The following is a 13943-nucleotide window of genomic DNA, read 5'->3' as shown; positions in this document are numbered from 1 at the left end:
CGCAGGACACTGAGCTACTGGAAACTTACTTTACTAACAAAGTAACCAGAATACAAAACAACCTCCAAACAGGGAGGAGAAATACCCGCACAATAGCAACTGGCGAAAATGACGAGAACAATCACACACAACACACAATGAACAACAGAGGGTTATATAGGGAATACAATACAACATAATAGGAAACAGGTGTACACAATCAAGACAAAACAAGTCAAACACAGAAACATAGATTGGCAGCAGCTAGTACTCCGGGGACGACGAACGCCGAAGCCTGCCCGAGCGAGGAGGAGGAGGAGCTTCCTCGGCTGATTCCGTGACACACATGGTTATTTACAATACACTGTACTTAAAATATGAATCATATGATAACAAAGTTTACTTTGTTTATTAAAATAAATATGAGAGTTTTTTCCCTCAGAAGTTGGTACACCGTACTTAAAACAATAATTACATCACAACTTGTGGTAGAGTTTAAATAAAGTTGAATCAGTTTATGTATTATTTTTGTCTTAAATTCTTTATTGTAATAACATTTATTCCCTCAGAGCAAATCATTTTACAGGATAGGAGGGGACCCACTGTGAGTAACTGAGTGCCTCTTCAGAGAAAGGCATCTATATCCTGTGAGATGTAAAGTCAATAAAAGCAAAATCTGAAGATAAACCCATAAAATGGAATGTTCCACTTTCAATGTTCTACCTCGGCAGTAATTTCTTCATGCAATAAACCTAGATTGTTTTAGGTCTCTTTAGTGTAATCAGTTTGATACACTACATGGCCGAAAGTATGTGGACACCTGCTCGTCAAACATCTCATTCCAAAATCATGGGCATTAATATGGAGTTGGTCCCCCCTTTGCTGCTATAACAGACTCCATTCTTCTGTGAAGGCTTTCCACTAGATGTTGGAACATTGCTGCGGGGACTTTCTAACATTCAGCCACAAGAGCATTAGTGAGGTCAGGCACGGATGTTGGGTGATTAAGCCTGGCTCGCAGTCGGCGTTCCAATTAATCCCAAAGGTGTTTAGATTGGGTTGAGGTCAGGGCTCTATGCAGGCTAGTCAAGTTCTTCCACACCGATCTCGACAAACCATTTCTGTATGGACCTTAGTTTGTGCACGGGGGCATTGTCACCCGAGTGGCGCAGTGGTCTAAGGCACTGCATCGCAGTGCTAGCTGTCCCACTAGAGATCCTGGTTCGAATCCAGGCTCTGTTGTAGCCGGCCGCGACCGGGAGACCCATGGGGCGGCGCACAATTGGCCCAGCGTCGTCCAGGGTAGGGGAGGGAATGGCCGGCAGGGATGTAGCTCAGTTGGTAGAGCATGGCGTTTGCAACGCCAGGGTTGTGGGTTCGATTCCCACGGGGGGCCAGTATGAAAAAATTAATAATAAATAAAAATAATAATGTATGCACTCACTAACTGTAAGTCGCTCTGGATAAGAGCGTCAGCTAAATGACTAAAATGTAAAATGTAAATGTAATTGTCATGCTGTTGTAGGAAAGGGCCTTCCCCAAACTGTTGCCACAAAGTTGGAAGCACAGAATCGTCTAGAATGTCATTGTATGCCATAGCTTAAAATATTCCCTTCAATGGAACTAAGGGGCCTAGCCCGAACCATGAAAAACAGCCCCAGACCATTAATCCTCCTCCACAAACTTTACAGTTGGCACTATGCATTCGGGCAGGTAGCGTGGTGAAGTATGATTCATCACTCCAGAGAACGCGTTTCCACTGCTCCAGAGTCCAAATGGCGGTGAGCTTTACACCACTCCAGCCGACGCTTGCCATTGTGCATGGTGATCTTAGGCTTGTGTGCCGCTGCTCGGCCATGGAAACCCATTTCATGAAGCTCCCGACAAACAGTTATTGTGCTGATGTTGCTTCCAGAGGCAGTTTGGAACTCGGTAGTGAGTGTTGCAGACGATTTTTACACGCTACATGCTTCAGCACTCAGCAGTCCCGTTCTGTGAGCTTGTTTGGCCTACCACTTCGCGGCTGAGCCGTTGTTACTCCTAGACGTTTCCACTTCACAATTGCAACACTTACAGTTGACCGGGACAGCTCTAGCAGGGCAGACATTTTACAAACTGACTTGTTGGAAAGGTGGCATCCTATGACGGTGCCACATTGAAAGTCACTGAGCTCTTCAGTACGGTCCATTCTACTGTCAATGTTTGTCTATGGAGATTGCATGTCTGTGTGCTCCATTTTATACACCTGGCAGCAACGGGTGTGGCTGAAATAGCCGAATCCACTAATTTGAAGGGGTGTCCACATACTTCTGGCCATGTTGTGTATGTGAATTCAAATACATTGCTTTTTATTTTCATAAAATGGTACTCGCCTCCTTTTCACCTCATGTAACACCTGACTTACTTAGCAAGAGGCACATCTCAATAGGTGGTCCAGGTAGGTAATGACATAGCACAAGTGGGGGCTTTCCACTTTTGTTCTCTATTGTTCCTCTATTGTTCCTCAAGCAAGATGACGTCATTGATTTCCATCAGACCAACACCTTGAATGCCTAAAATGTTGTGTCTAAAAAAACACTACTTTGTTAAAAATGTATTTTTTACCCTTTAGTGTGTGTACTTTGCTGTATTTATAGTTGGGATATCGCTTTTCAAAAGTAAAAGTTCAGACATTGCTGGAGGAAGTCTTGCATTTGGAGGATGTTGCATTTGCCATTTTAATGCATATAAAGACAATATAAAAAGACAAGAGAAGATTGCTTGACATTGAGGTTTAATTGAATGAATTCAAAGGCATATTTATGAGTGTTAGAGCACAATTGAAATGCATGTTTCTTATTCATAAACATAACATCAAAGCAACTCATAGAGAATATTATTTTGAGGTTTACTTTAAGTCAAAGCCATATTTATGATATTTATGATAGTGTTGGAGCACAATCCTTTGTACAGCAAACTTATTCACATACTAACTATAGAAATAGAAGACATATTCACCATGATTAGAATAAAATGTTGGTCTTTGTGCAACATTTATACAAAATAGCAATGAACAACAATATATATAAAGTGATATACAGTAATGTATGTACAGTCATGTAAAATAATGGACAGTACCTGTGAAATAAATACAAATCAAACAAGAGTCCAAACCACTTCCATCAATTGAAAGAGATTTTCAGCTCCTATTTATTTCTGTGTGTCTGTAGAGTCACTCCCCCTTCCCCATCATCCATCTACTTTTCAGTCTCATGAAAGGCAGACTGTTGGAGCTCCCGCCAATGCCCTGTGGAGGGAAAACACTTTGGCTAGGCAGTAGATATTTTCCTGCCACACAAGGAAAGCCGGTGTGTGAGGGCTGTTGGGGCCTTGTTTCAGCGGCTTGTGGCAGAACCTGTACAGACAGTCGGACGGATGCTGCTATGAGGATTTTCTCTTTCCTCAGTTCGCTCCTTCCTCACTGCCTCCCTCTGCTTCGAGGCCTCCAGCTCCCATTGAAAGAAGGCAGCGGCAGCAAAATCCTCAAATGGCATACTTGAATTGGTGAGGCTTTCTGCTGTGTAAGTGCAGGTGGCAGGGGATGTGACTGGGACACTGACTGTTTCACTCTCTGCAGTAACATAATGCCACAGCTGGTTGTCTCTAGGACAAGGGGGGGCAAAGTATGGCCCGCAGGCCGTATCCGGCCCACCGGGCACTTCAATCCGGCCCATGAGACATTTTTTAAATGGATTAAATATTATTATATTTGAGTTACGATTTTTGGCCTAAAATTACTCATTCCATGACATACAAACAACCTCCAATGGATGGCGCTGTAGCCTGGCAGCGCACTCTGTATTTGGGCCTACAGTCAGATTCAGAATGCGCTCAGTCATCATAGCCACTTCATTGCTTCTTTAAGGAATACCTGGAATAGTATAACAGTAATCCTTCTACCCCACCCCCCCATTAAAAAAAAGAAAAAAAAAGGTTGGTTGTCCCACTGGCTATCCTAAGTTGAATGCACCAATTTGTAAGTCGCTCTGGATAAGAGCATCTGCTAAATTACTTAAATGTAAAAATTGCTTGACGACTTTTGACGTGAAAAATGAGTGCTGCGAAAATGAGAAAAGTGGACTCTGAATGTCGTGTGTTTAAAGAAGAATGAACAGCAAAATACTTTTTTACTGATGTTGGACATAAGGCGGTATGTCTGATATGCCAAGAAAGTGTTGCCGTTTTTAAGGAATATTATCTCAATTGTCATTTTTCAAGCAAGCATGCTAACTACGCTAGCAATCTGTCCTCTCAGAAAAAGGCAAGGAAGGCCTCAAAACTTGCCACAAACTTAAAAGCCCTACAAAATACATTTACTAAACGTTGCTCTACTCAAGACTCCGTAACAAAGGCAAGCTACGTAGTGGCACATAAAATCGCAAAGCATAGCAAGCCTTTTGCTGAAGGGGAGTTTGTGAAAGAGTGTATGGTGGAGACTGCTGGTATACTTTGTCCTGAGAGTTAGCTTATCACGCAGAACCATCACCAGGCGCGTGGAAGTGATAGGTGAGGAGCTAATCTCAGAGTTGAAGAAAAAAACAGATGGCTTCGATCTTTTTTTCTATAGCACTGAATGCGAGTACTGACATCAGAGACACCACTCAACTTTTAATTTTTGTCAGAGGAATAAATGAGAACTTTGAAATAACAGAGGAACTTCTTGCGATGGAATCAATGATGGGAACAACCAGGGGCTCTGACTTATATGACAGGGTGTCTGCCTGCTTGGAAAAAATGAATCTACCGTGGAGCAAACTGACAAACGTCACAACAGATGGATCACCAAATCTAACCGGTAAAAATATTGGCCTACTAAAAAGATTACAAGACAAAGTAATAGAACAAAGCCCTAACTTGGAGGAATTTATATTTCTTCACTGTATTATTCATCAGGAAGCCCTGTGTAAAAGTGTGTTAAAGCTGGAAAGTGTTGTCAAAGTGGTTGTAAAACTTGTCAACTTTATACGGGCAAGGGGGCTTAACCATCGTCAGTTCATTCAGCTGCTCAATGACACAGAGGCAGAGCACCAGCACTTGTTGTACCATTCAAATGTGCGCTGGCTAAGCCTGGGAAAAGTATTTTGCCATGTGTGGGAACTGAGAGGGGAGATAGGTATGTTCCTTGATACGGTTGGTAAAGCTGACGACTTCTCTGTGTTGAAAGACACAGACTGTCTGGGCGACTTTGCCTTCGGTGTGGACATATTGGGGCATCTGAACGATCTAAATGTGAAACTGCAGGGAAATTGTGCTTTTGTGCATTAACTGTATTCCAACGTCAAAGCATTCAAGGCCAAACTTATGTTGTTCTCCAGACAAATGAGCAGCCGGTCTCTCACTCATTTTCCTACACTGGCCGCACTGAACGCGCCCACATCGCAGTGCCGCACTGAGACATACAGTAGCACTTTGATTGATCTGCATGCTGAGTTTTCCCGCCGCTTCTCAGACTTCACCAAGATTGAGACTGAGCTGGAGCTTGTATCATGCCCCCTGTCTTTCGACAGTGAGAAAGCACCACCAGACACACAATTGGAGCTCATCGACATCCAATGTGACAGTGCTTTGAAGGAGAAGTACAAAACAGAAACAATAGACCAGTTCTATGGCTCACTGAATGAAACAAAATTTCCAAACATTAAAAAGCACGCCCAAAGGATGCTTGTTTTATTCGGGTCCACATATGTGTGTGAACAAACATTGTCAGTCATGAAATGAGCAACAGGTAGCTTAGTGGTTAAGAATGTTGTGCCAGTAACCGAAAGGTCGCTGGTTCTAATCCCCGAGCCAACTAAGTGAAAAATCTGTCGATGTGCCCTTGAGCAAGGCACTTAACCCTAATTGCTCCTGTAAGTCGCTCTGGATAAGAGCGTCTGCTAAATGACAAAATAAAAGATAAATGAATTACAACAAATCACGTCACAGGTCAAATTTAACAAATGACCACTTGTCAGCTATTCTGATAATCTCTACATCAAAGATGACACCAGACTTTGATGCCCTTGCCAAGAGAGGTGACCAGACCCATTGTTCACATTAAGACTTGAATAACTGTGACTGAGGTAGGCAAGGATTATGCTTTTTCATGGTGATGGTTATGCAGTGAGAATTATCCAGCAATGCACTTGGATACAGGTAATAACTAATCAGTCAGATTTGGGCTGAGGTGATTGGATAACTGTAAATATGGCTCACAATGGAGATGAGAATTCTTCCTTAATATGCTTTCAAAAACAGACCATTCCAAATGAAACAGATGCTCTTACCATATGTTTCACTCAAATTTTTGAATCGTATTTTTTTACACATCTGCTGTTACATTTAGCATTTCTCCAGTCATATAATATATATATATATTTTTTTTTTAAGTTAGCATATTGTGACTGTAAGTTTGAATGTACTTTACAAGGGTAGAGATGCAGGACCTGTGTGTGTGTTTGACTGTGTCTGTGATGTTATAAATTATACCAATTTTGTAAAAAAATGTGTTCACAAGAAACAAGGGTTGAGATGGCACACGGGTAGAATCTTTCTGCAAGCATATGTACACCTACAGTACACTAGTAGTTGCATGTCAATGTGAAAATGAATAAAGACTTCACATGTTTTGTCATGCATATAGTACATGGCCATTCACTTGTTTCAAAAACTCAATGTTTTTGAAACCAAGCGAAGGGTAACTTGGGAAGGGGAATAAAATGGGCGGCTTTGGAAAACCTATCCACCACCGTTAGGATGGTGGTGTTGCCATCTGACAGAGGGAGACCAGTGACGAAGTCCAGGGATATACAGTGTATGGGACCAGGGGCGGTGAGGAACAGGGAGTGATTGAAGTAGGCTAGTCGGAGCTTGCCGCGGAGTCTTATTCTGTGCACACACAATGCAGGCAGCGATGAACGCGGAGACGTCAGGAACCATGGTGGGCCACCAAAAATGTTGTCGGACGAAAGCCAGGGTGTGACGGGAGCCAGGATGGCAGGTAAGTCTAAAGGAATGTGCCCATTCCAGGACCAGGGAATGGGCAGAGTCCGGGACAAACATCCGGTAAGTCTTACGGACCAGGCTCTCTATAACCCGATGAGTGCAGCCGCTAGACAGGAGGTAGGGAGGATGGTCTCGGGGTCAGACGGTGTAGCAGCGGGGCTATACACGTGTGAGAGTGCGTCAGGCTTCACATTCATGGAACCAGGGCGGTTGGAGATAGTAAAATTAAAACAAGTGAATAACAGGGCCCATCGAGCCTTGAGTTGAGGCGCTTGGCGGTGCGGAGATATTCCAGGTTCTTATGGTCAGTCCACACTAAGAATGGATGTTCCGCCCCCTCAAACCAGTGCCTCCATTCCTCCAACGCCATCTTAACCACAAGTAGTTCTCGATTTCCCACATCATAGTTCCTCTCAGCGGGGTTAAGACAATGGGAAAGGAAAGTGCAGGGATGCAGCTTTTGGTCCTGGGCAGAACGCTGGGACAGGACAGCCCCCACTCCAACGTCCAAGGCGTCAACCTCCACCATGAACTGACGGGACAGGTCCGGATGGATTAAGATGGGAGCTGTAGTTAAAAGATACTAGAGGTCTGAGAACGCCCGGTCAGCTGTTGGAGACCATGTGAACGGAACCGTGGGAGAGGTGAGTGCTGAGAGGGGGGAAGCAAGGGTGCTGTAAATCCGTATGAAGTGGCTGTAGAAATGAGCAAACCCCAGGAAACTTGCAGCTGCACTCTGGATGTGGGTTGAGGCCAATCCACCACCACTCTCACCTTGTCAGAATACATCTGAATATTTCCTGCAGCGATGATGTATACTAGGAAGGAGATGGTGGAGCGATGGAATTCACATTTCTCTGCTTTCACAAAAAGCTGGTTCTCCAGGAGACACTGGAGGACTGTCGGACGTGGAGGGCGTGCCCTTGAGCTGAACGGGGAAAAACTAGGATGTTGTCGAGATAGACAAACACCAACCGGTTCAACATGTCACAGAGCACATCGTTGACCAGGGCCTTGAACACTGTGGGAGCGTTGGTCAGTCCGAATGGCATCACAAGATACTCGTAGTGCCCATTAGCCGTGTTAAAGGCTGTCTTCCATTCGTCTCCTTCCCGTATCCGAACCAGATGGTAGGCATTCCGAAGGTCCAACTTCGAGAAGATAGTCACCCCCTGGAGAGGCTCAAAAGCCGAGGAGATGAGTGGCAGCAGGTTTTTAACCGTGATGTCATTAAGGCCCCGGTAGTCGATACACGGGCGCAGGGTTTTGTGTTTCTTCTCCACAAAGAAGAACCCTGCGTCGGCAGGGGAGGCAGATGGATGAATGCTCCCTGCAGCAAGAGAGTCCTCAATGTACCCTTCCATCGTCTTGGTCTCCGGACGCAACAGGGAATAAAGCCACCCCCGAGGTGGTGTTGTGCCCGGCAGAGGGTTGATAGCGCAGTCGTTGGGTCGATGCGGCGGAAGAGATGTGGCGTGGGCCTTGTTGAAAACCTCTCAGGTTTTCAACAAGGCAGAGAGATCCGAGGCTTTTCCGAAGACCGAAGGAAGAACGGGCTCCAACCCATGATAGAACCAGTAGCCCAGTCGATCAGGGAATTGTGCCTCTGGAGCCATGAAAACCCCAAAACCACGGGTACATGAGGAGATTTGATGAGCAGAAACTGCACAGACTCACTGTGATTACCTGACACTCGCAGGTTGATAGGAACCGTATTGTGGACCAGGCAAGGATGGCATTAATCAGAGAGGCAACAAAGAGACCAAAGATCACCCTGAAGGAGCTGCAAAGCTCCACAGCGGAGATTTGAGTATCTGTACATAGGACCACTTTAAGCCGTACACTCCACAGAGCTGGGCTTTACGGACGATTGGCCAGAAAAAAGCCATTGCTTAAAGAAAAAAATAAGCAAACATGTTTGGTGTTCGCCAAAAGCCATGTGGGAGACTCCCCAAACATATGGAAGAAGGTACTCTGGTCAGATGAGAATAAAATTGAGCTTTTTGTCCATCAAGGAAAACGCTATGTCTGGCGCAAACCCAACACCTCTCATCACCCCAAGAACACCATCTCCACAATGAAGCATGGTGGTGGCAGCATCATGCTGTGGTGATGTTTTTCATCGGCAGGGACTGGGAAACTGGTCAGAATTGAAGGAATGATGGATGGCGCTAAATACAGAGAAATTCTTGAGGGAAACCTGTTTCAGTCTTCCAGAGATTTGAGACTGGGACGAAGGTTCACCTTCCAGCAGGACAATGACCCTAAGCATACTGCTAAAGCAACACTTGAGTGGTTTAAGGAGAAACATTTAAATGTCTTGGAATGGCCTAGTCAAATCCCAGACCTCAATCCAATTGAGAATCTGTGGTATGACTTAAAGATTGCTGTACAGAATCCATCCAACTTGAAGGAGCTGGAGCAGTTTTGGCTTGAAGAATGGCCAAAAATCCCAGTTGCTAGATGTGCCAAGCTTATAGAGACATACCCCAAGAGACTTGCAGCTGTAATTACTGCAAAAGGTGGCTCTACAAAGTATTGACTTTTGGGGGGTGAATAGTTATGCACGCTCAAGTTTTCTGTTTTTTTTGTCTTATTTCTTGTTTGTTTCACAAGATAAAATATTTTGCATCTTCAAAGTGGAAGGCATGTTGTGTAAATCAAATGATACAAACCCCCCCAAAAAATTCATTTTAATTCCAGGTTGTAAGGCAACAAAATAGGAAAAATACCAAGGGGGTGAATACTTTCGCAAGCCACTGTACAGACAAGTTATATTTGCATGATTTAGCTTATTCATTCATAATTAATTTATCGTTAACGTTTGCTTTTTCATGTGACCGACCAATACTGGGTCATGCATGTGACAGACCAATACCTAACGAGGCTTCTTCTCTCTAAGCTGAGACCTTGAAACTGAGATATCTTTCGTTCTCAAAACACGGGTCTGGGCGTACTGCAAAATTGCAGATGCTGATAGTGAGGGTTCGTTCAATCAGTCACTTGCATGATCACATAAAATGGTTATTAGAAAAGCACAAACATAGAACACAGAAATTGGGAAATAGAAAAGCACCAACATAAAATGTTCCATCACATTCCATCCTCTTATCACTTGTGTAATAATAATCATTAAATTTTAATGTAAGCATTTAGTTTTTAGCTTCTATATCAAAATATTATATACTCTTATTAAAGTAAGGGAAATCAACACAGAAAAAAAACGGACACTTCATCATTTCAAACCCTTCATTCTGGATTGTACAATCCAATTAGTATGGTAATGCTATCATCATAATGAAGGTTATACTTCTATTAATGGGAGTGAATTCATCAAAAATTCACACACATACACAGCATGTTAAATAACACAACTTAGACAAACTAAGAAAAAAACACACACAATGCAATCCATTTGGCAATATGGGATCCCCAACAAACAGAGATTCCAACCAAGTTGCAGGCATCCACTTTAGTTGTGGGTAGTTATTCTTAGCAACAGTGGCAATGTATTCGGCGAGATCAGTCATATTAGAAGAGTGATCTGGGAGAAAACTACAACATTCATCGCCAATAATTGCACAAGTGCCCCCTTGTCCTGCCAAAAGATAGTCAAGAGCCTCTCTGTTTTGCAGAGCCAATTTACGCAATTCTTTTAGCATTTCCAATTTTCTCTATGTCTCTAGAATTGGGTCTAGGGCACATGCATATTGACTTTCACAGGGAAGAGAGAGAACACGTGTTATGACGAGTTTCTCTGGTATCTCGTACTTCAGGATGTAAGAGAATAGTTAAACACTTCGATGGAGAGTTCATTCATAGTTATTTAATAGTTACGGTACTGGATTCGTGTGGCAAGTGGTACGGGCGTAGCCTATTGTCATCCGAATGACTTACATAGAAAACCTCTCAGTTTATATAATGCTTTCCGAGCTACTTCCATCCAACAGTTGCCAACCATTATTGAGTGTCACTCATATCCTACAATAGGATCCCCCTACATGGTAATAATAGAATAATTCAAAATATAGTTACATCATTCACTATGCCTCCGAAGAAACCAGCTCAAGCTGCCGCCGGTAGTAAAAAAACGCAAGAAAAGAAGAAGGAAAAGATCATTGAGGACAAGACATTTGGTTTGAAGAACAAAAAGGGAGGAAAACAACAGAAATGTATCAAGAATGTCTCTCAGCAAGTCAAGCAAGTTCCTGGTAGTAAGGTTGGTGCGGAAGGGGACAAGAACAAAAAGGGTGACAAGAAGAAAGAGTTAGATGAGCTGAAGAAGCTTTTCAAGCCAGTGGTGGCTGCTCAGAAAGTTGCTAAAGGGGTGGACCCAAAATCAGTTCTCTGTGCCTTCTTCAAGCAAGGCCAATGCACCAAGTGAGACAAGTGCAAGTTCTCCCACGATTTGACACTCGAGATGAAGTGTGAGAAACGGAGCCTCTATATTGACAAGAGAGATGCCGAGCTTGAGAAAGATACCATGGATAATTGGGATGAGAAGAAGCTGGAGGAGGTAGTGAACCAGAAGCACGGAGAAGCTGAAAAGAAGAAAGCTCAAAGCTCAAAAACTCAAATTGTTTGCAAGCATTTCCTAGATGCCATTGAAAACAACAGATATGGTTGGTTTTGGGTATGTCCTAGTGGAGCTGACACTTGTATGTACCGCCATGCATTGCCTGCTGGGTTCGAGCTCAAGAAAGACAAGAAAAAGGACAAAAAGGAAGATGAAATCTCAATGGAAAAGTTGATAGAGAATGAGCGATCTGCCCTCGGACCAAATGTCACCCGAATAACTCTGGAGACCTTCTTGGCCTGGAAAAAGAGGAAAAGGCAAGAGAAAGTGGACAAGGCAGAGCAAGACATGGAGAAAAAGAAGGCTGAGATCAATGCTGGCAGGTCCTTTGGGGTTAGCGGCCGTCAAGTATTTGAGTTCTGCCCTGATCTGGCTGATGATGACGATGAGGAGGCTGATGACATAAAATATGTTGAGGACGATGATGACGTTGAAGAGGATGAAGATGTTCAGGAGTTCCAGGACATCGATCTAGCCAGGTTTGTTCCAAAGGAAGTTGACAACACCAGAATAACTGTTGCTGCAGTTGACAGATTCACAGCCAAATCGAAGCCAACAAAGGAAATTAATGACCAGCTGAACGGGGCTTGCGGAGGTGTGGAGGAGAACGGGCACGACGGGGAAGACGAGACTCTCGATGACAAGGAAGCAGAGCCCGTGCCTGTGGATGAGAACCTTTTCACCGGCGAGGACCTGGACAAACTGGATAAAGAACTCAATACACTGGACCTGGATGACTGACAATGATGACTTCTAATAGAACAGTGCCTCATGGACTATGAAGAAGAGATGACTAAAACAGATTCACAATAAAACATCCTGATGCTCACATCTTATTGCTGCTGCTGTTTCCTTTCCCTCTCAGTGGTCCTGATTGCTAAGAGAGTGAACAGGATTTTAGAGGGGGTACATCTTGAACTGTATGGTCTTGAATGTGGTTCATGTGAAATCACCCGTTCTTTCTGGCTGTCCTGAATCATGTATATTGATGTTGGGTTCTATTGTATAAACATCCTCCTGACTTGTATTATTAGACCATACCATGACAGATTGTGCAACTCCTTTCGAGCATCAATTTGTAAGTCGCTCTAGATAAGAGCGTCTGCTAAATGACTTAAATGTAAATGTAAATGTATCGTGTGGCACCCTAGCCAGGCTATTCCATCACATACTCCTTCTAAGATTAGCACAAGTGGCCCCCATTCTATCTTGGCACGCAGACCTTCTGTCACCCACCAGTGACATAAATAACACATGGCGTGTCCTTATCCTCTCTCCCACATACAGCTCATGAGTTTAAAGACATTAACAAATACTGTATAAAAAGACGTTATATAAATCCCCTGTTTTCATTATTGTGCTGTTGTAAGTGAAATTCCACAGATATAACATTACTTGAACCAAACAAACAAAACATACAAATGAATTCCTAACCTCCTGACATCATCCCAGAAAATACATTGATTCATGACAATTTGTAAGTTACATGTAGACTACAATATAGTCAGATGAATATATCCCAATAAAATAACTTCAGTCTCCATTCTCCATGTTCATTCAGAGGAACCCCAAGATTTTCTCTGTTCCCTTGGGGCGCTATCTGATCGACTGAGGTAGTCTTGTTTCCACATTTTCATTCCTGTCTTTCTCTAATATATTTCCCATAGCTTTAGTTGATTTCCCAAAACCTTCCTATTCTGATGGCAAATATGTACAACATGCATCTCCCCCTATAATTGCATACATTCCCCCTTTATCTACTGTAATAGCATCTAATGCTATGCGATTATCAATTGTATATATTTCAATGAGAGACATTTCAGACCCAATTGCTTGAAAATCCAAGACTGTCAATATGTACCATGTTCAACTCTGTTCAACCCTGACTCTGTTCCCATAATATGCCTGAGGAGAAATACAAAGGATAACACTCTGGTTTCAGTCATTGATGAATCAGTACAGCCTTGGACTAGTTAGGATTGAGGAATTCAACCAAAGGTCAGATCAGATGAAAATAGCATAAACATTCCTATATCACACATACCAAACCCCATGATAGGAACCAACTAAGTTCTTGCCTTTCAACAAAGATATAACCATTTAAAAATCCACATCTATCCCCCCTCTTTGGGAATACATAGTCCCATATCAATACCTCCAAATACTTCAAATGTATATAGTGACTAATATGTGAATATGGTAACCTAATCACAATCCTTACATTAACTTACATGTTTCAAACTGTAAGATTCAAAAGTTTCTACTTGAAATAAATCAGATAAGTGTACCCTAATACATTACAATAAGGTATCGCTGTTTTAACCATAATATCTATTTAAGACAGTTATCTCGCAATTGTACAAGC

At 43.0% G+C, this 13943-nt stretch overlaps 1 pseudogene across 1 annotated transcript; it reads left to right on the top strand.

Moving 5' to 3' along the window:
- The first annotated feature begins 11043 nt into the window (after positions 1 to 11043).
- Positions 11044 to 12409, top strand: LOC311130547 (zinc finger CCCH domain-containing protein 15-like; annotated as a pseudogene). The gene has a single exon. The product of its transcript is annotated as a zinc finger CCCH domain-containing protein 15-like (transcript).
- The last annotated feature ends 1534 nt before the right edge of the window (positions 12410 to 13943 follow it).

Source organism: Coregonus lavaretus (assembly GCF_964263955.1).
Source record: "Coregonus lavaretus genome assembly, chromosome: 6".
In the NCBI taxonomy this organism is placed as follows: Eukaryota; Metazoa; Chordata; class Actinopteri; order Salmoniformes; family Salmonidae; genus Coregonus; species Coregonus lavaretus.
The sequence above is the reverse complement of the archived record's forward strand: the minus strand, read 5'-3'. Positions and strand labels throughout refer to the sequence as shown.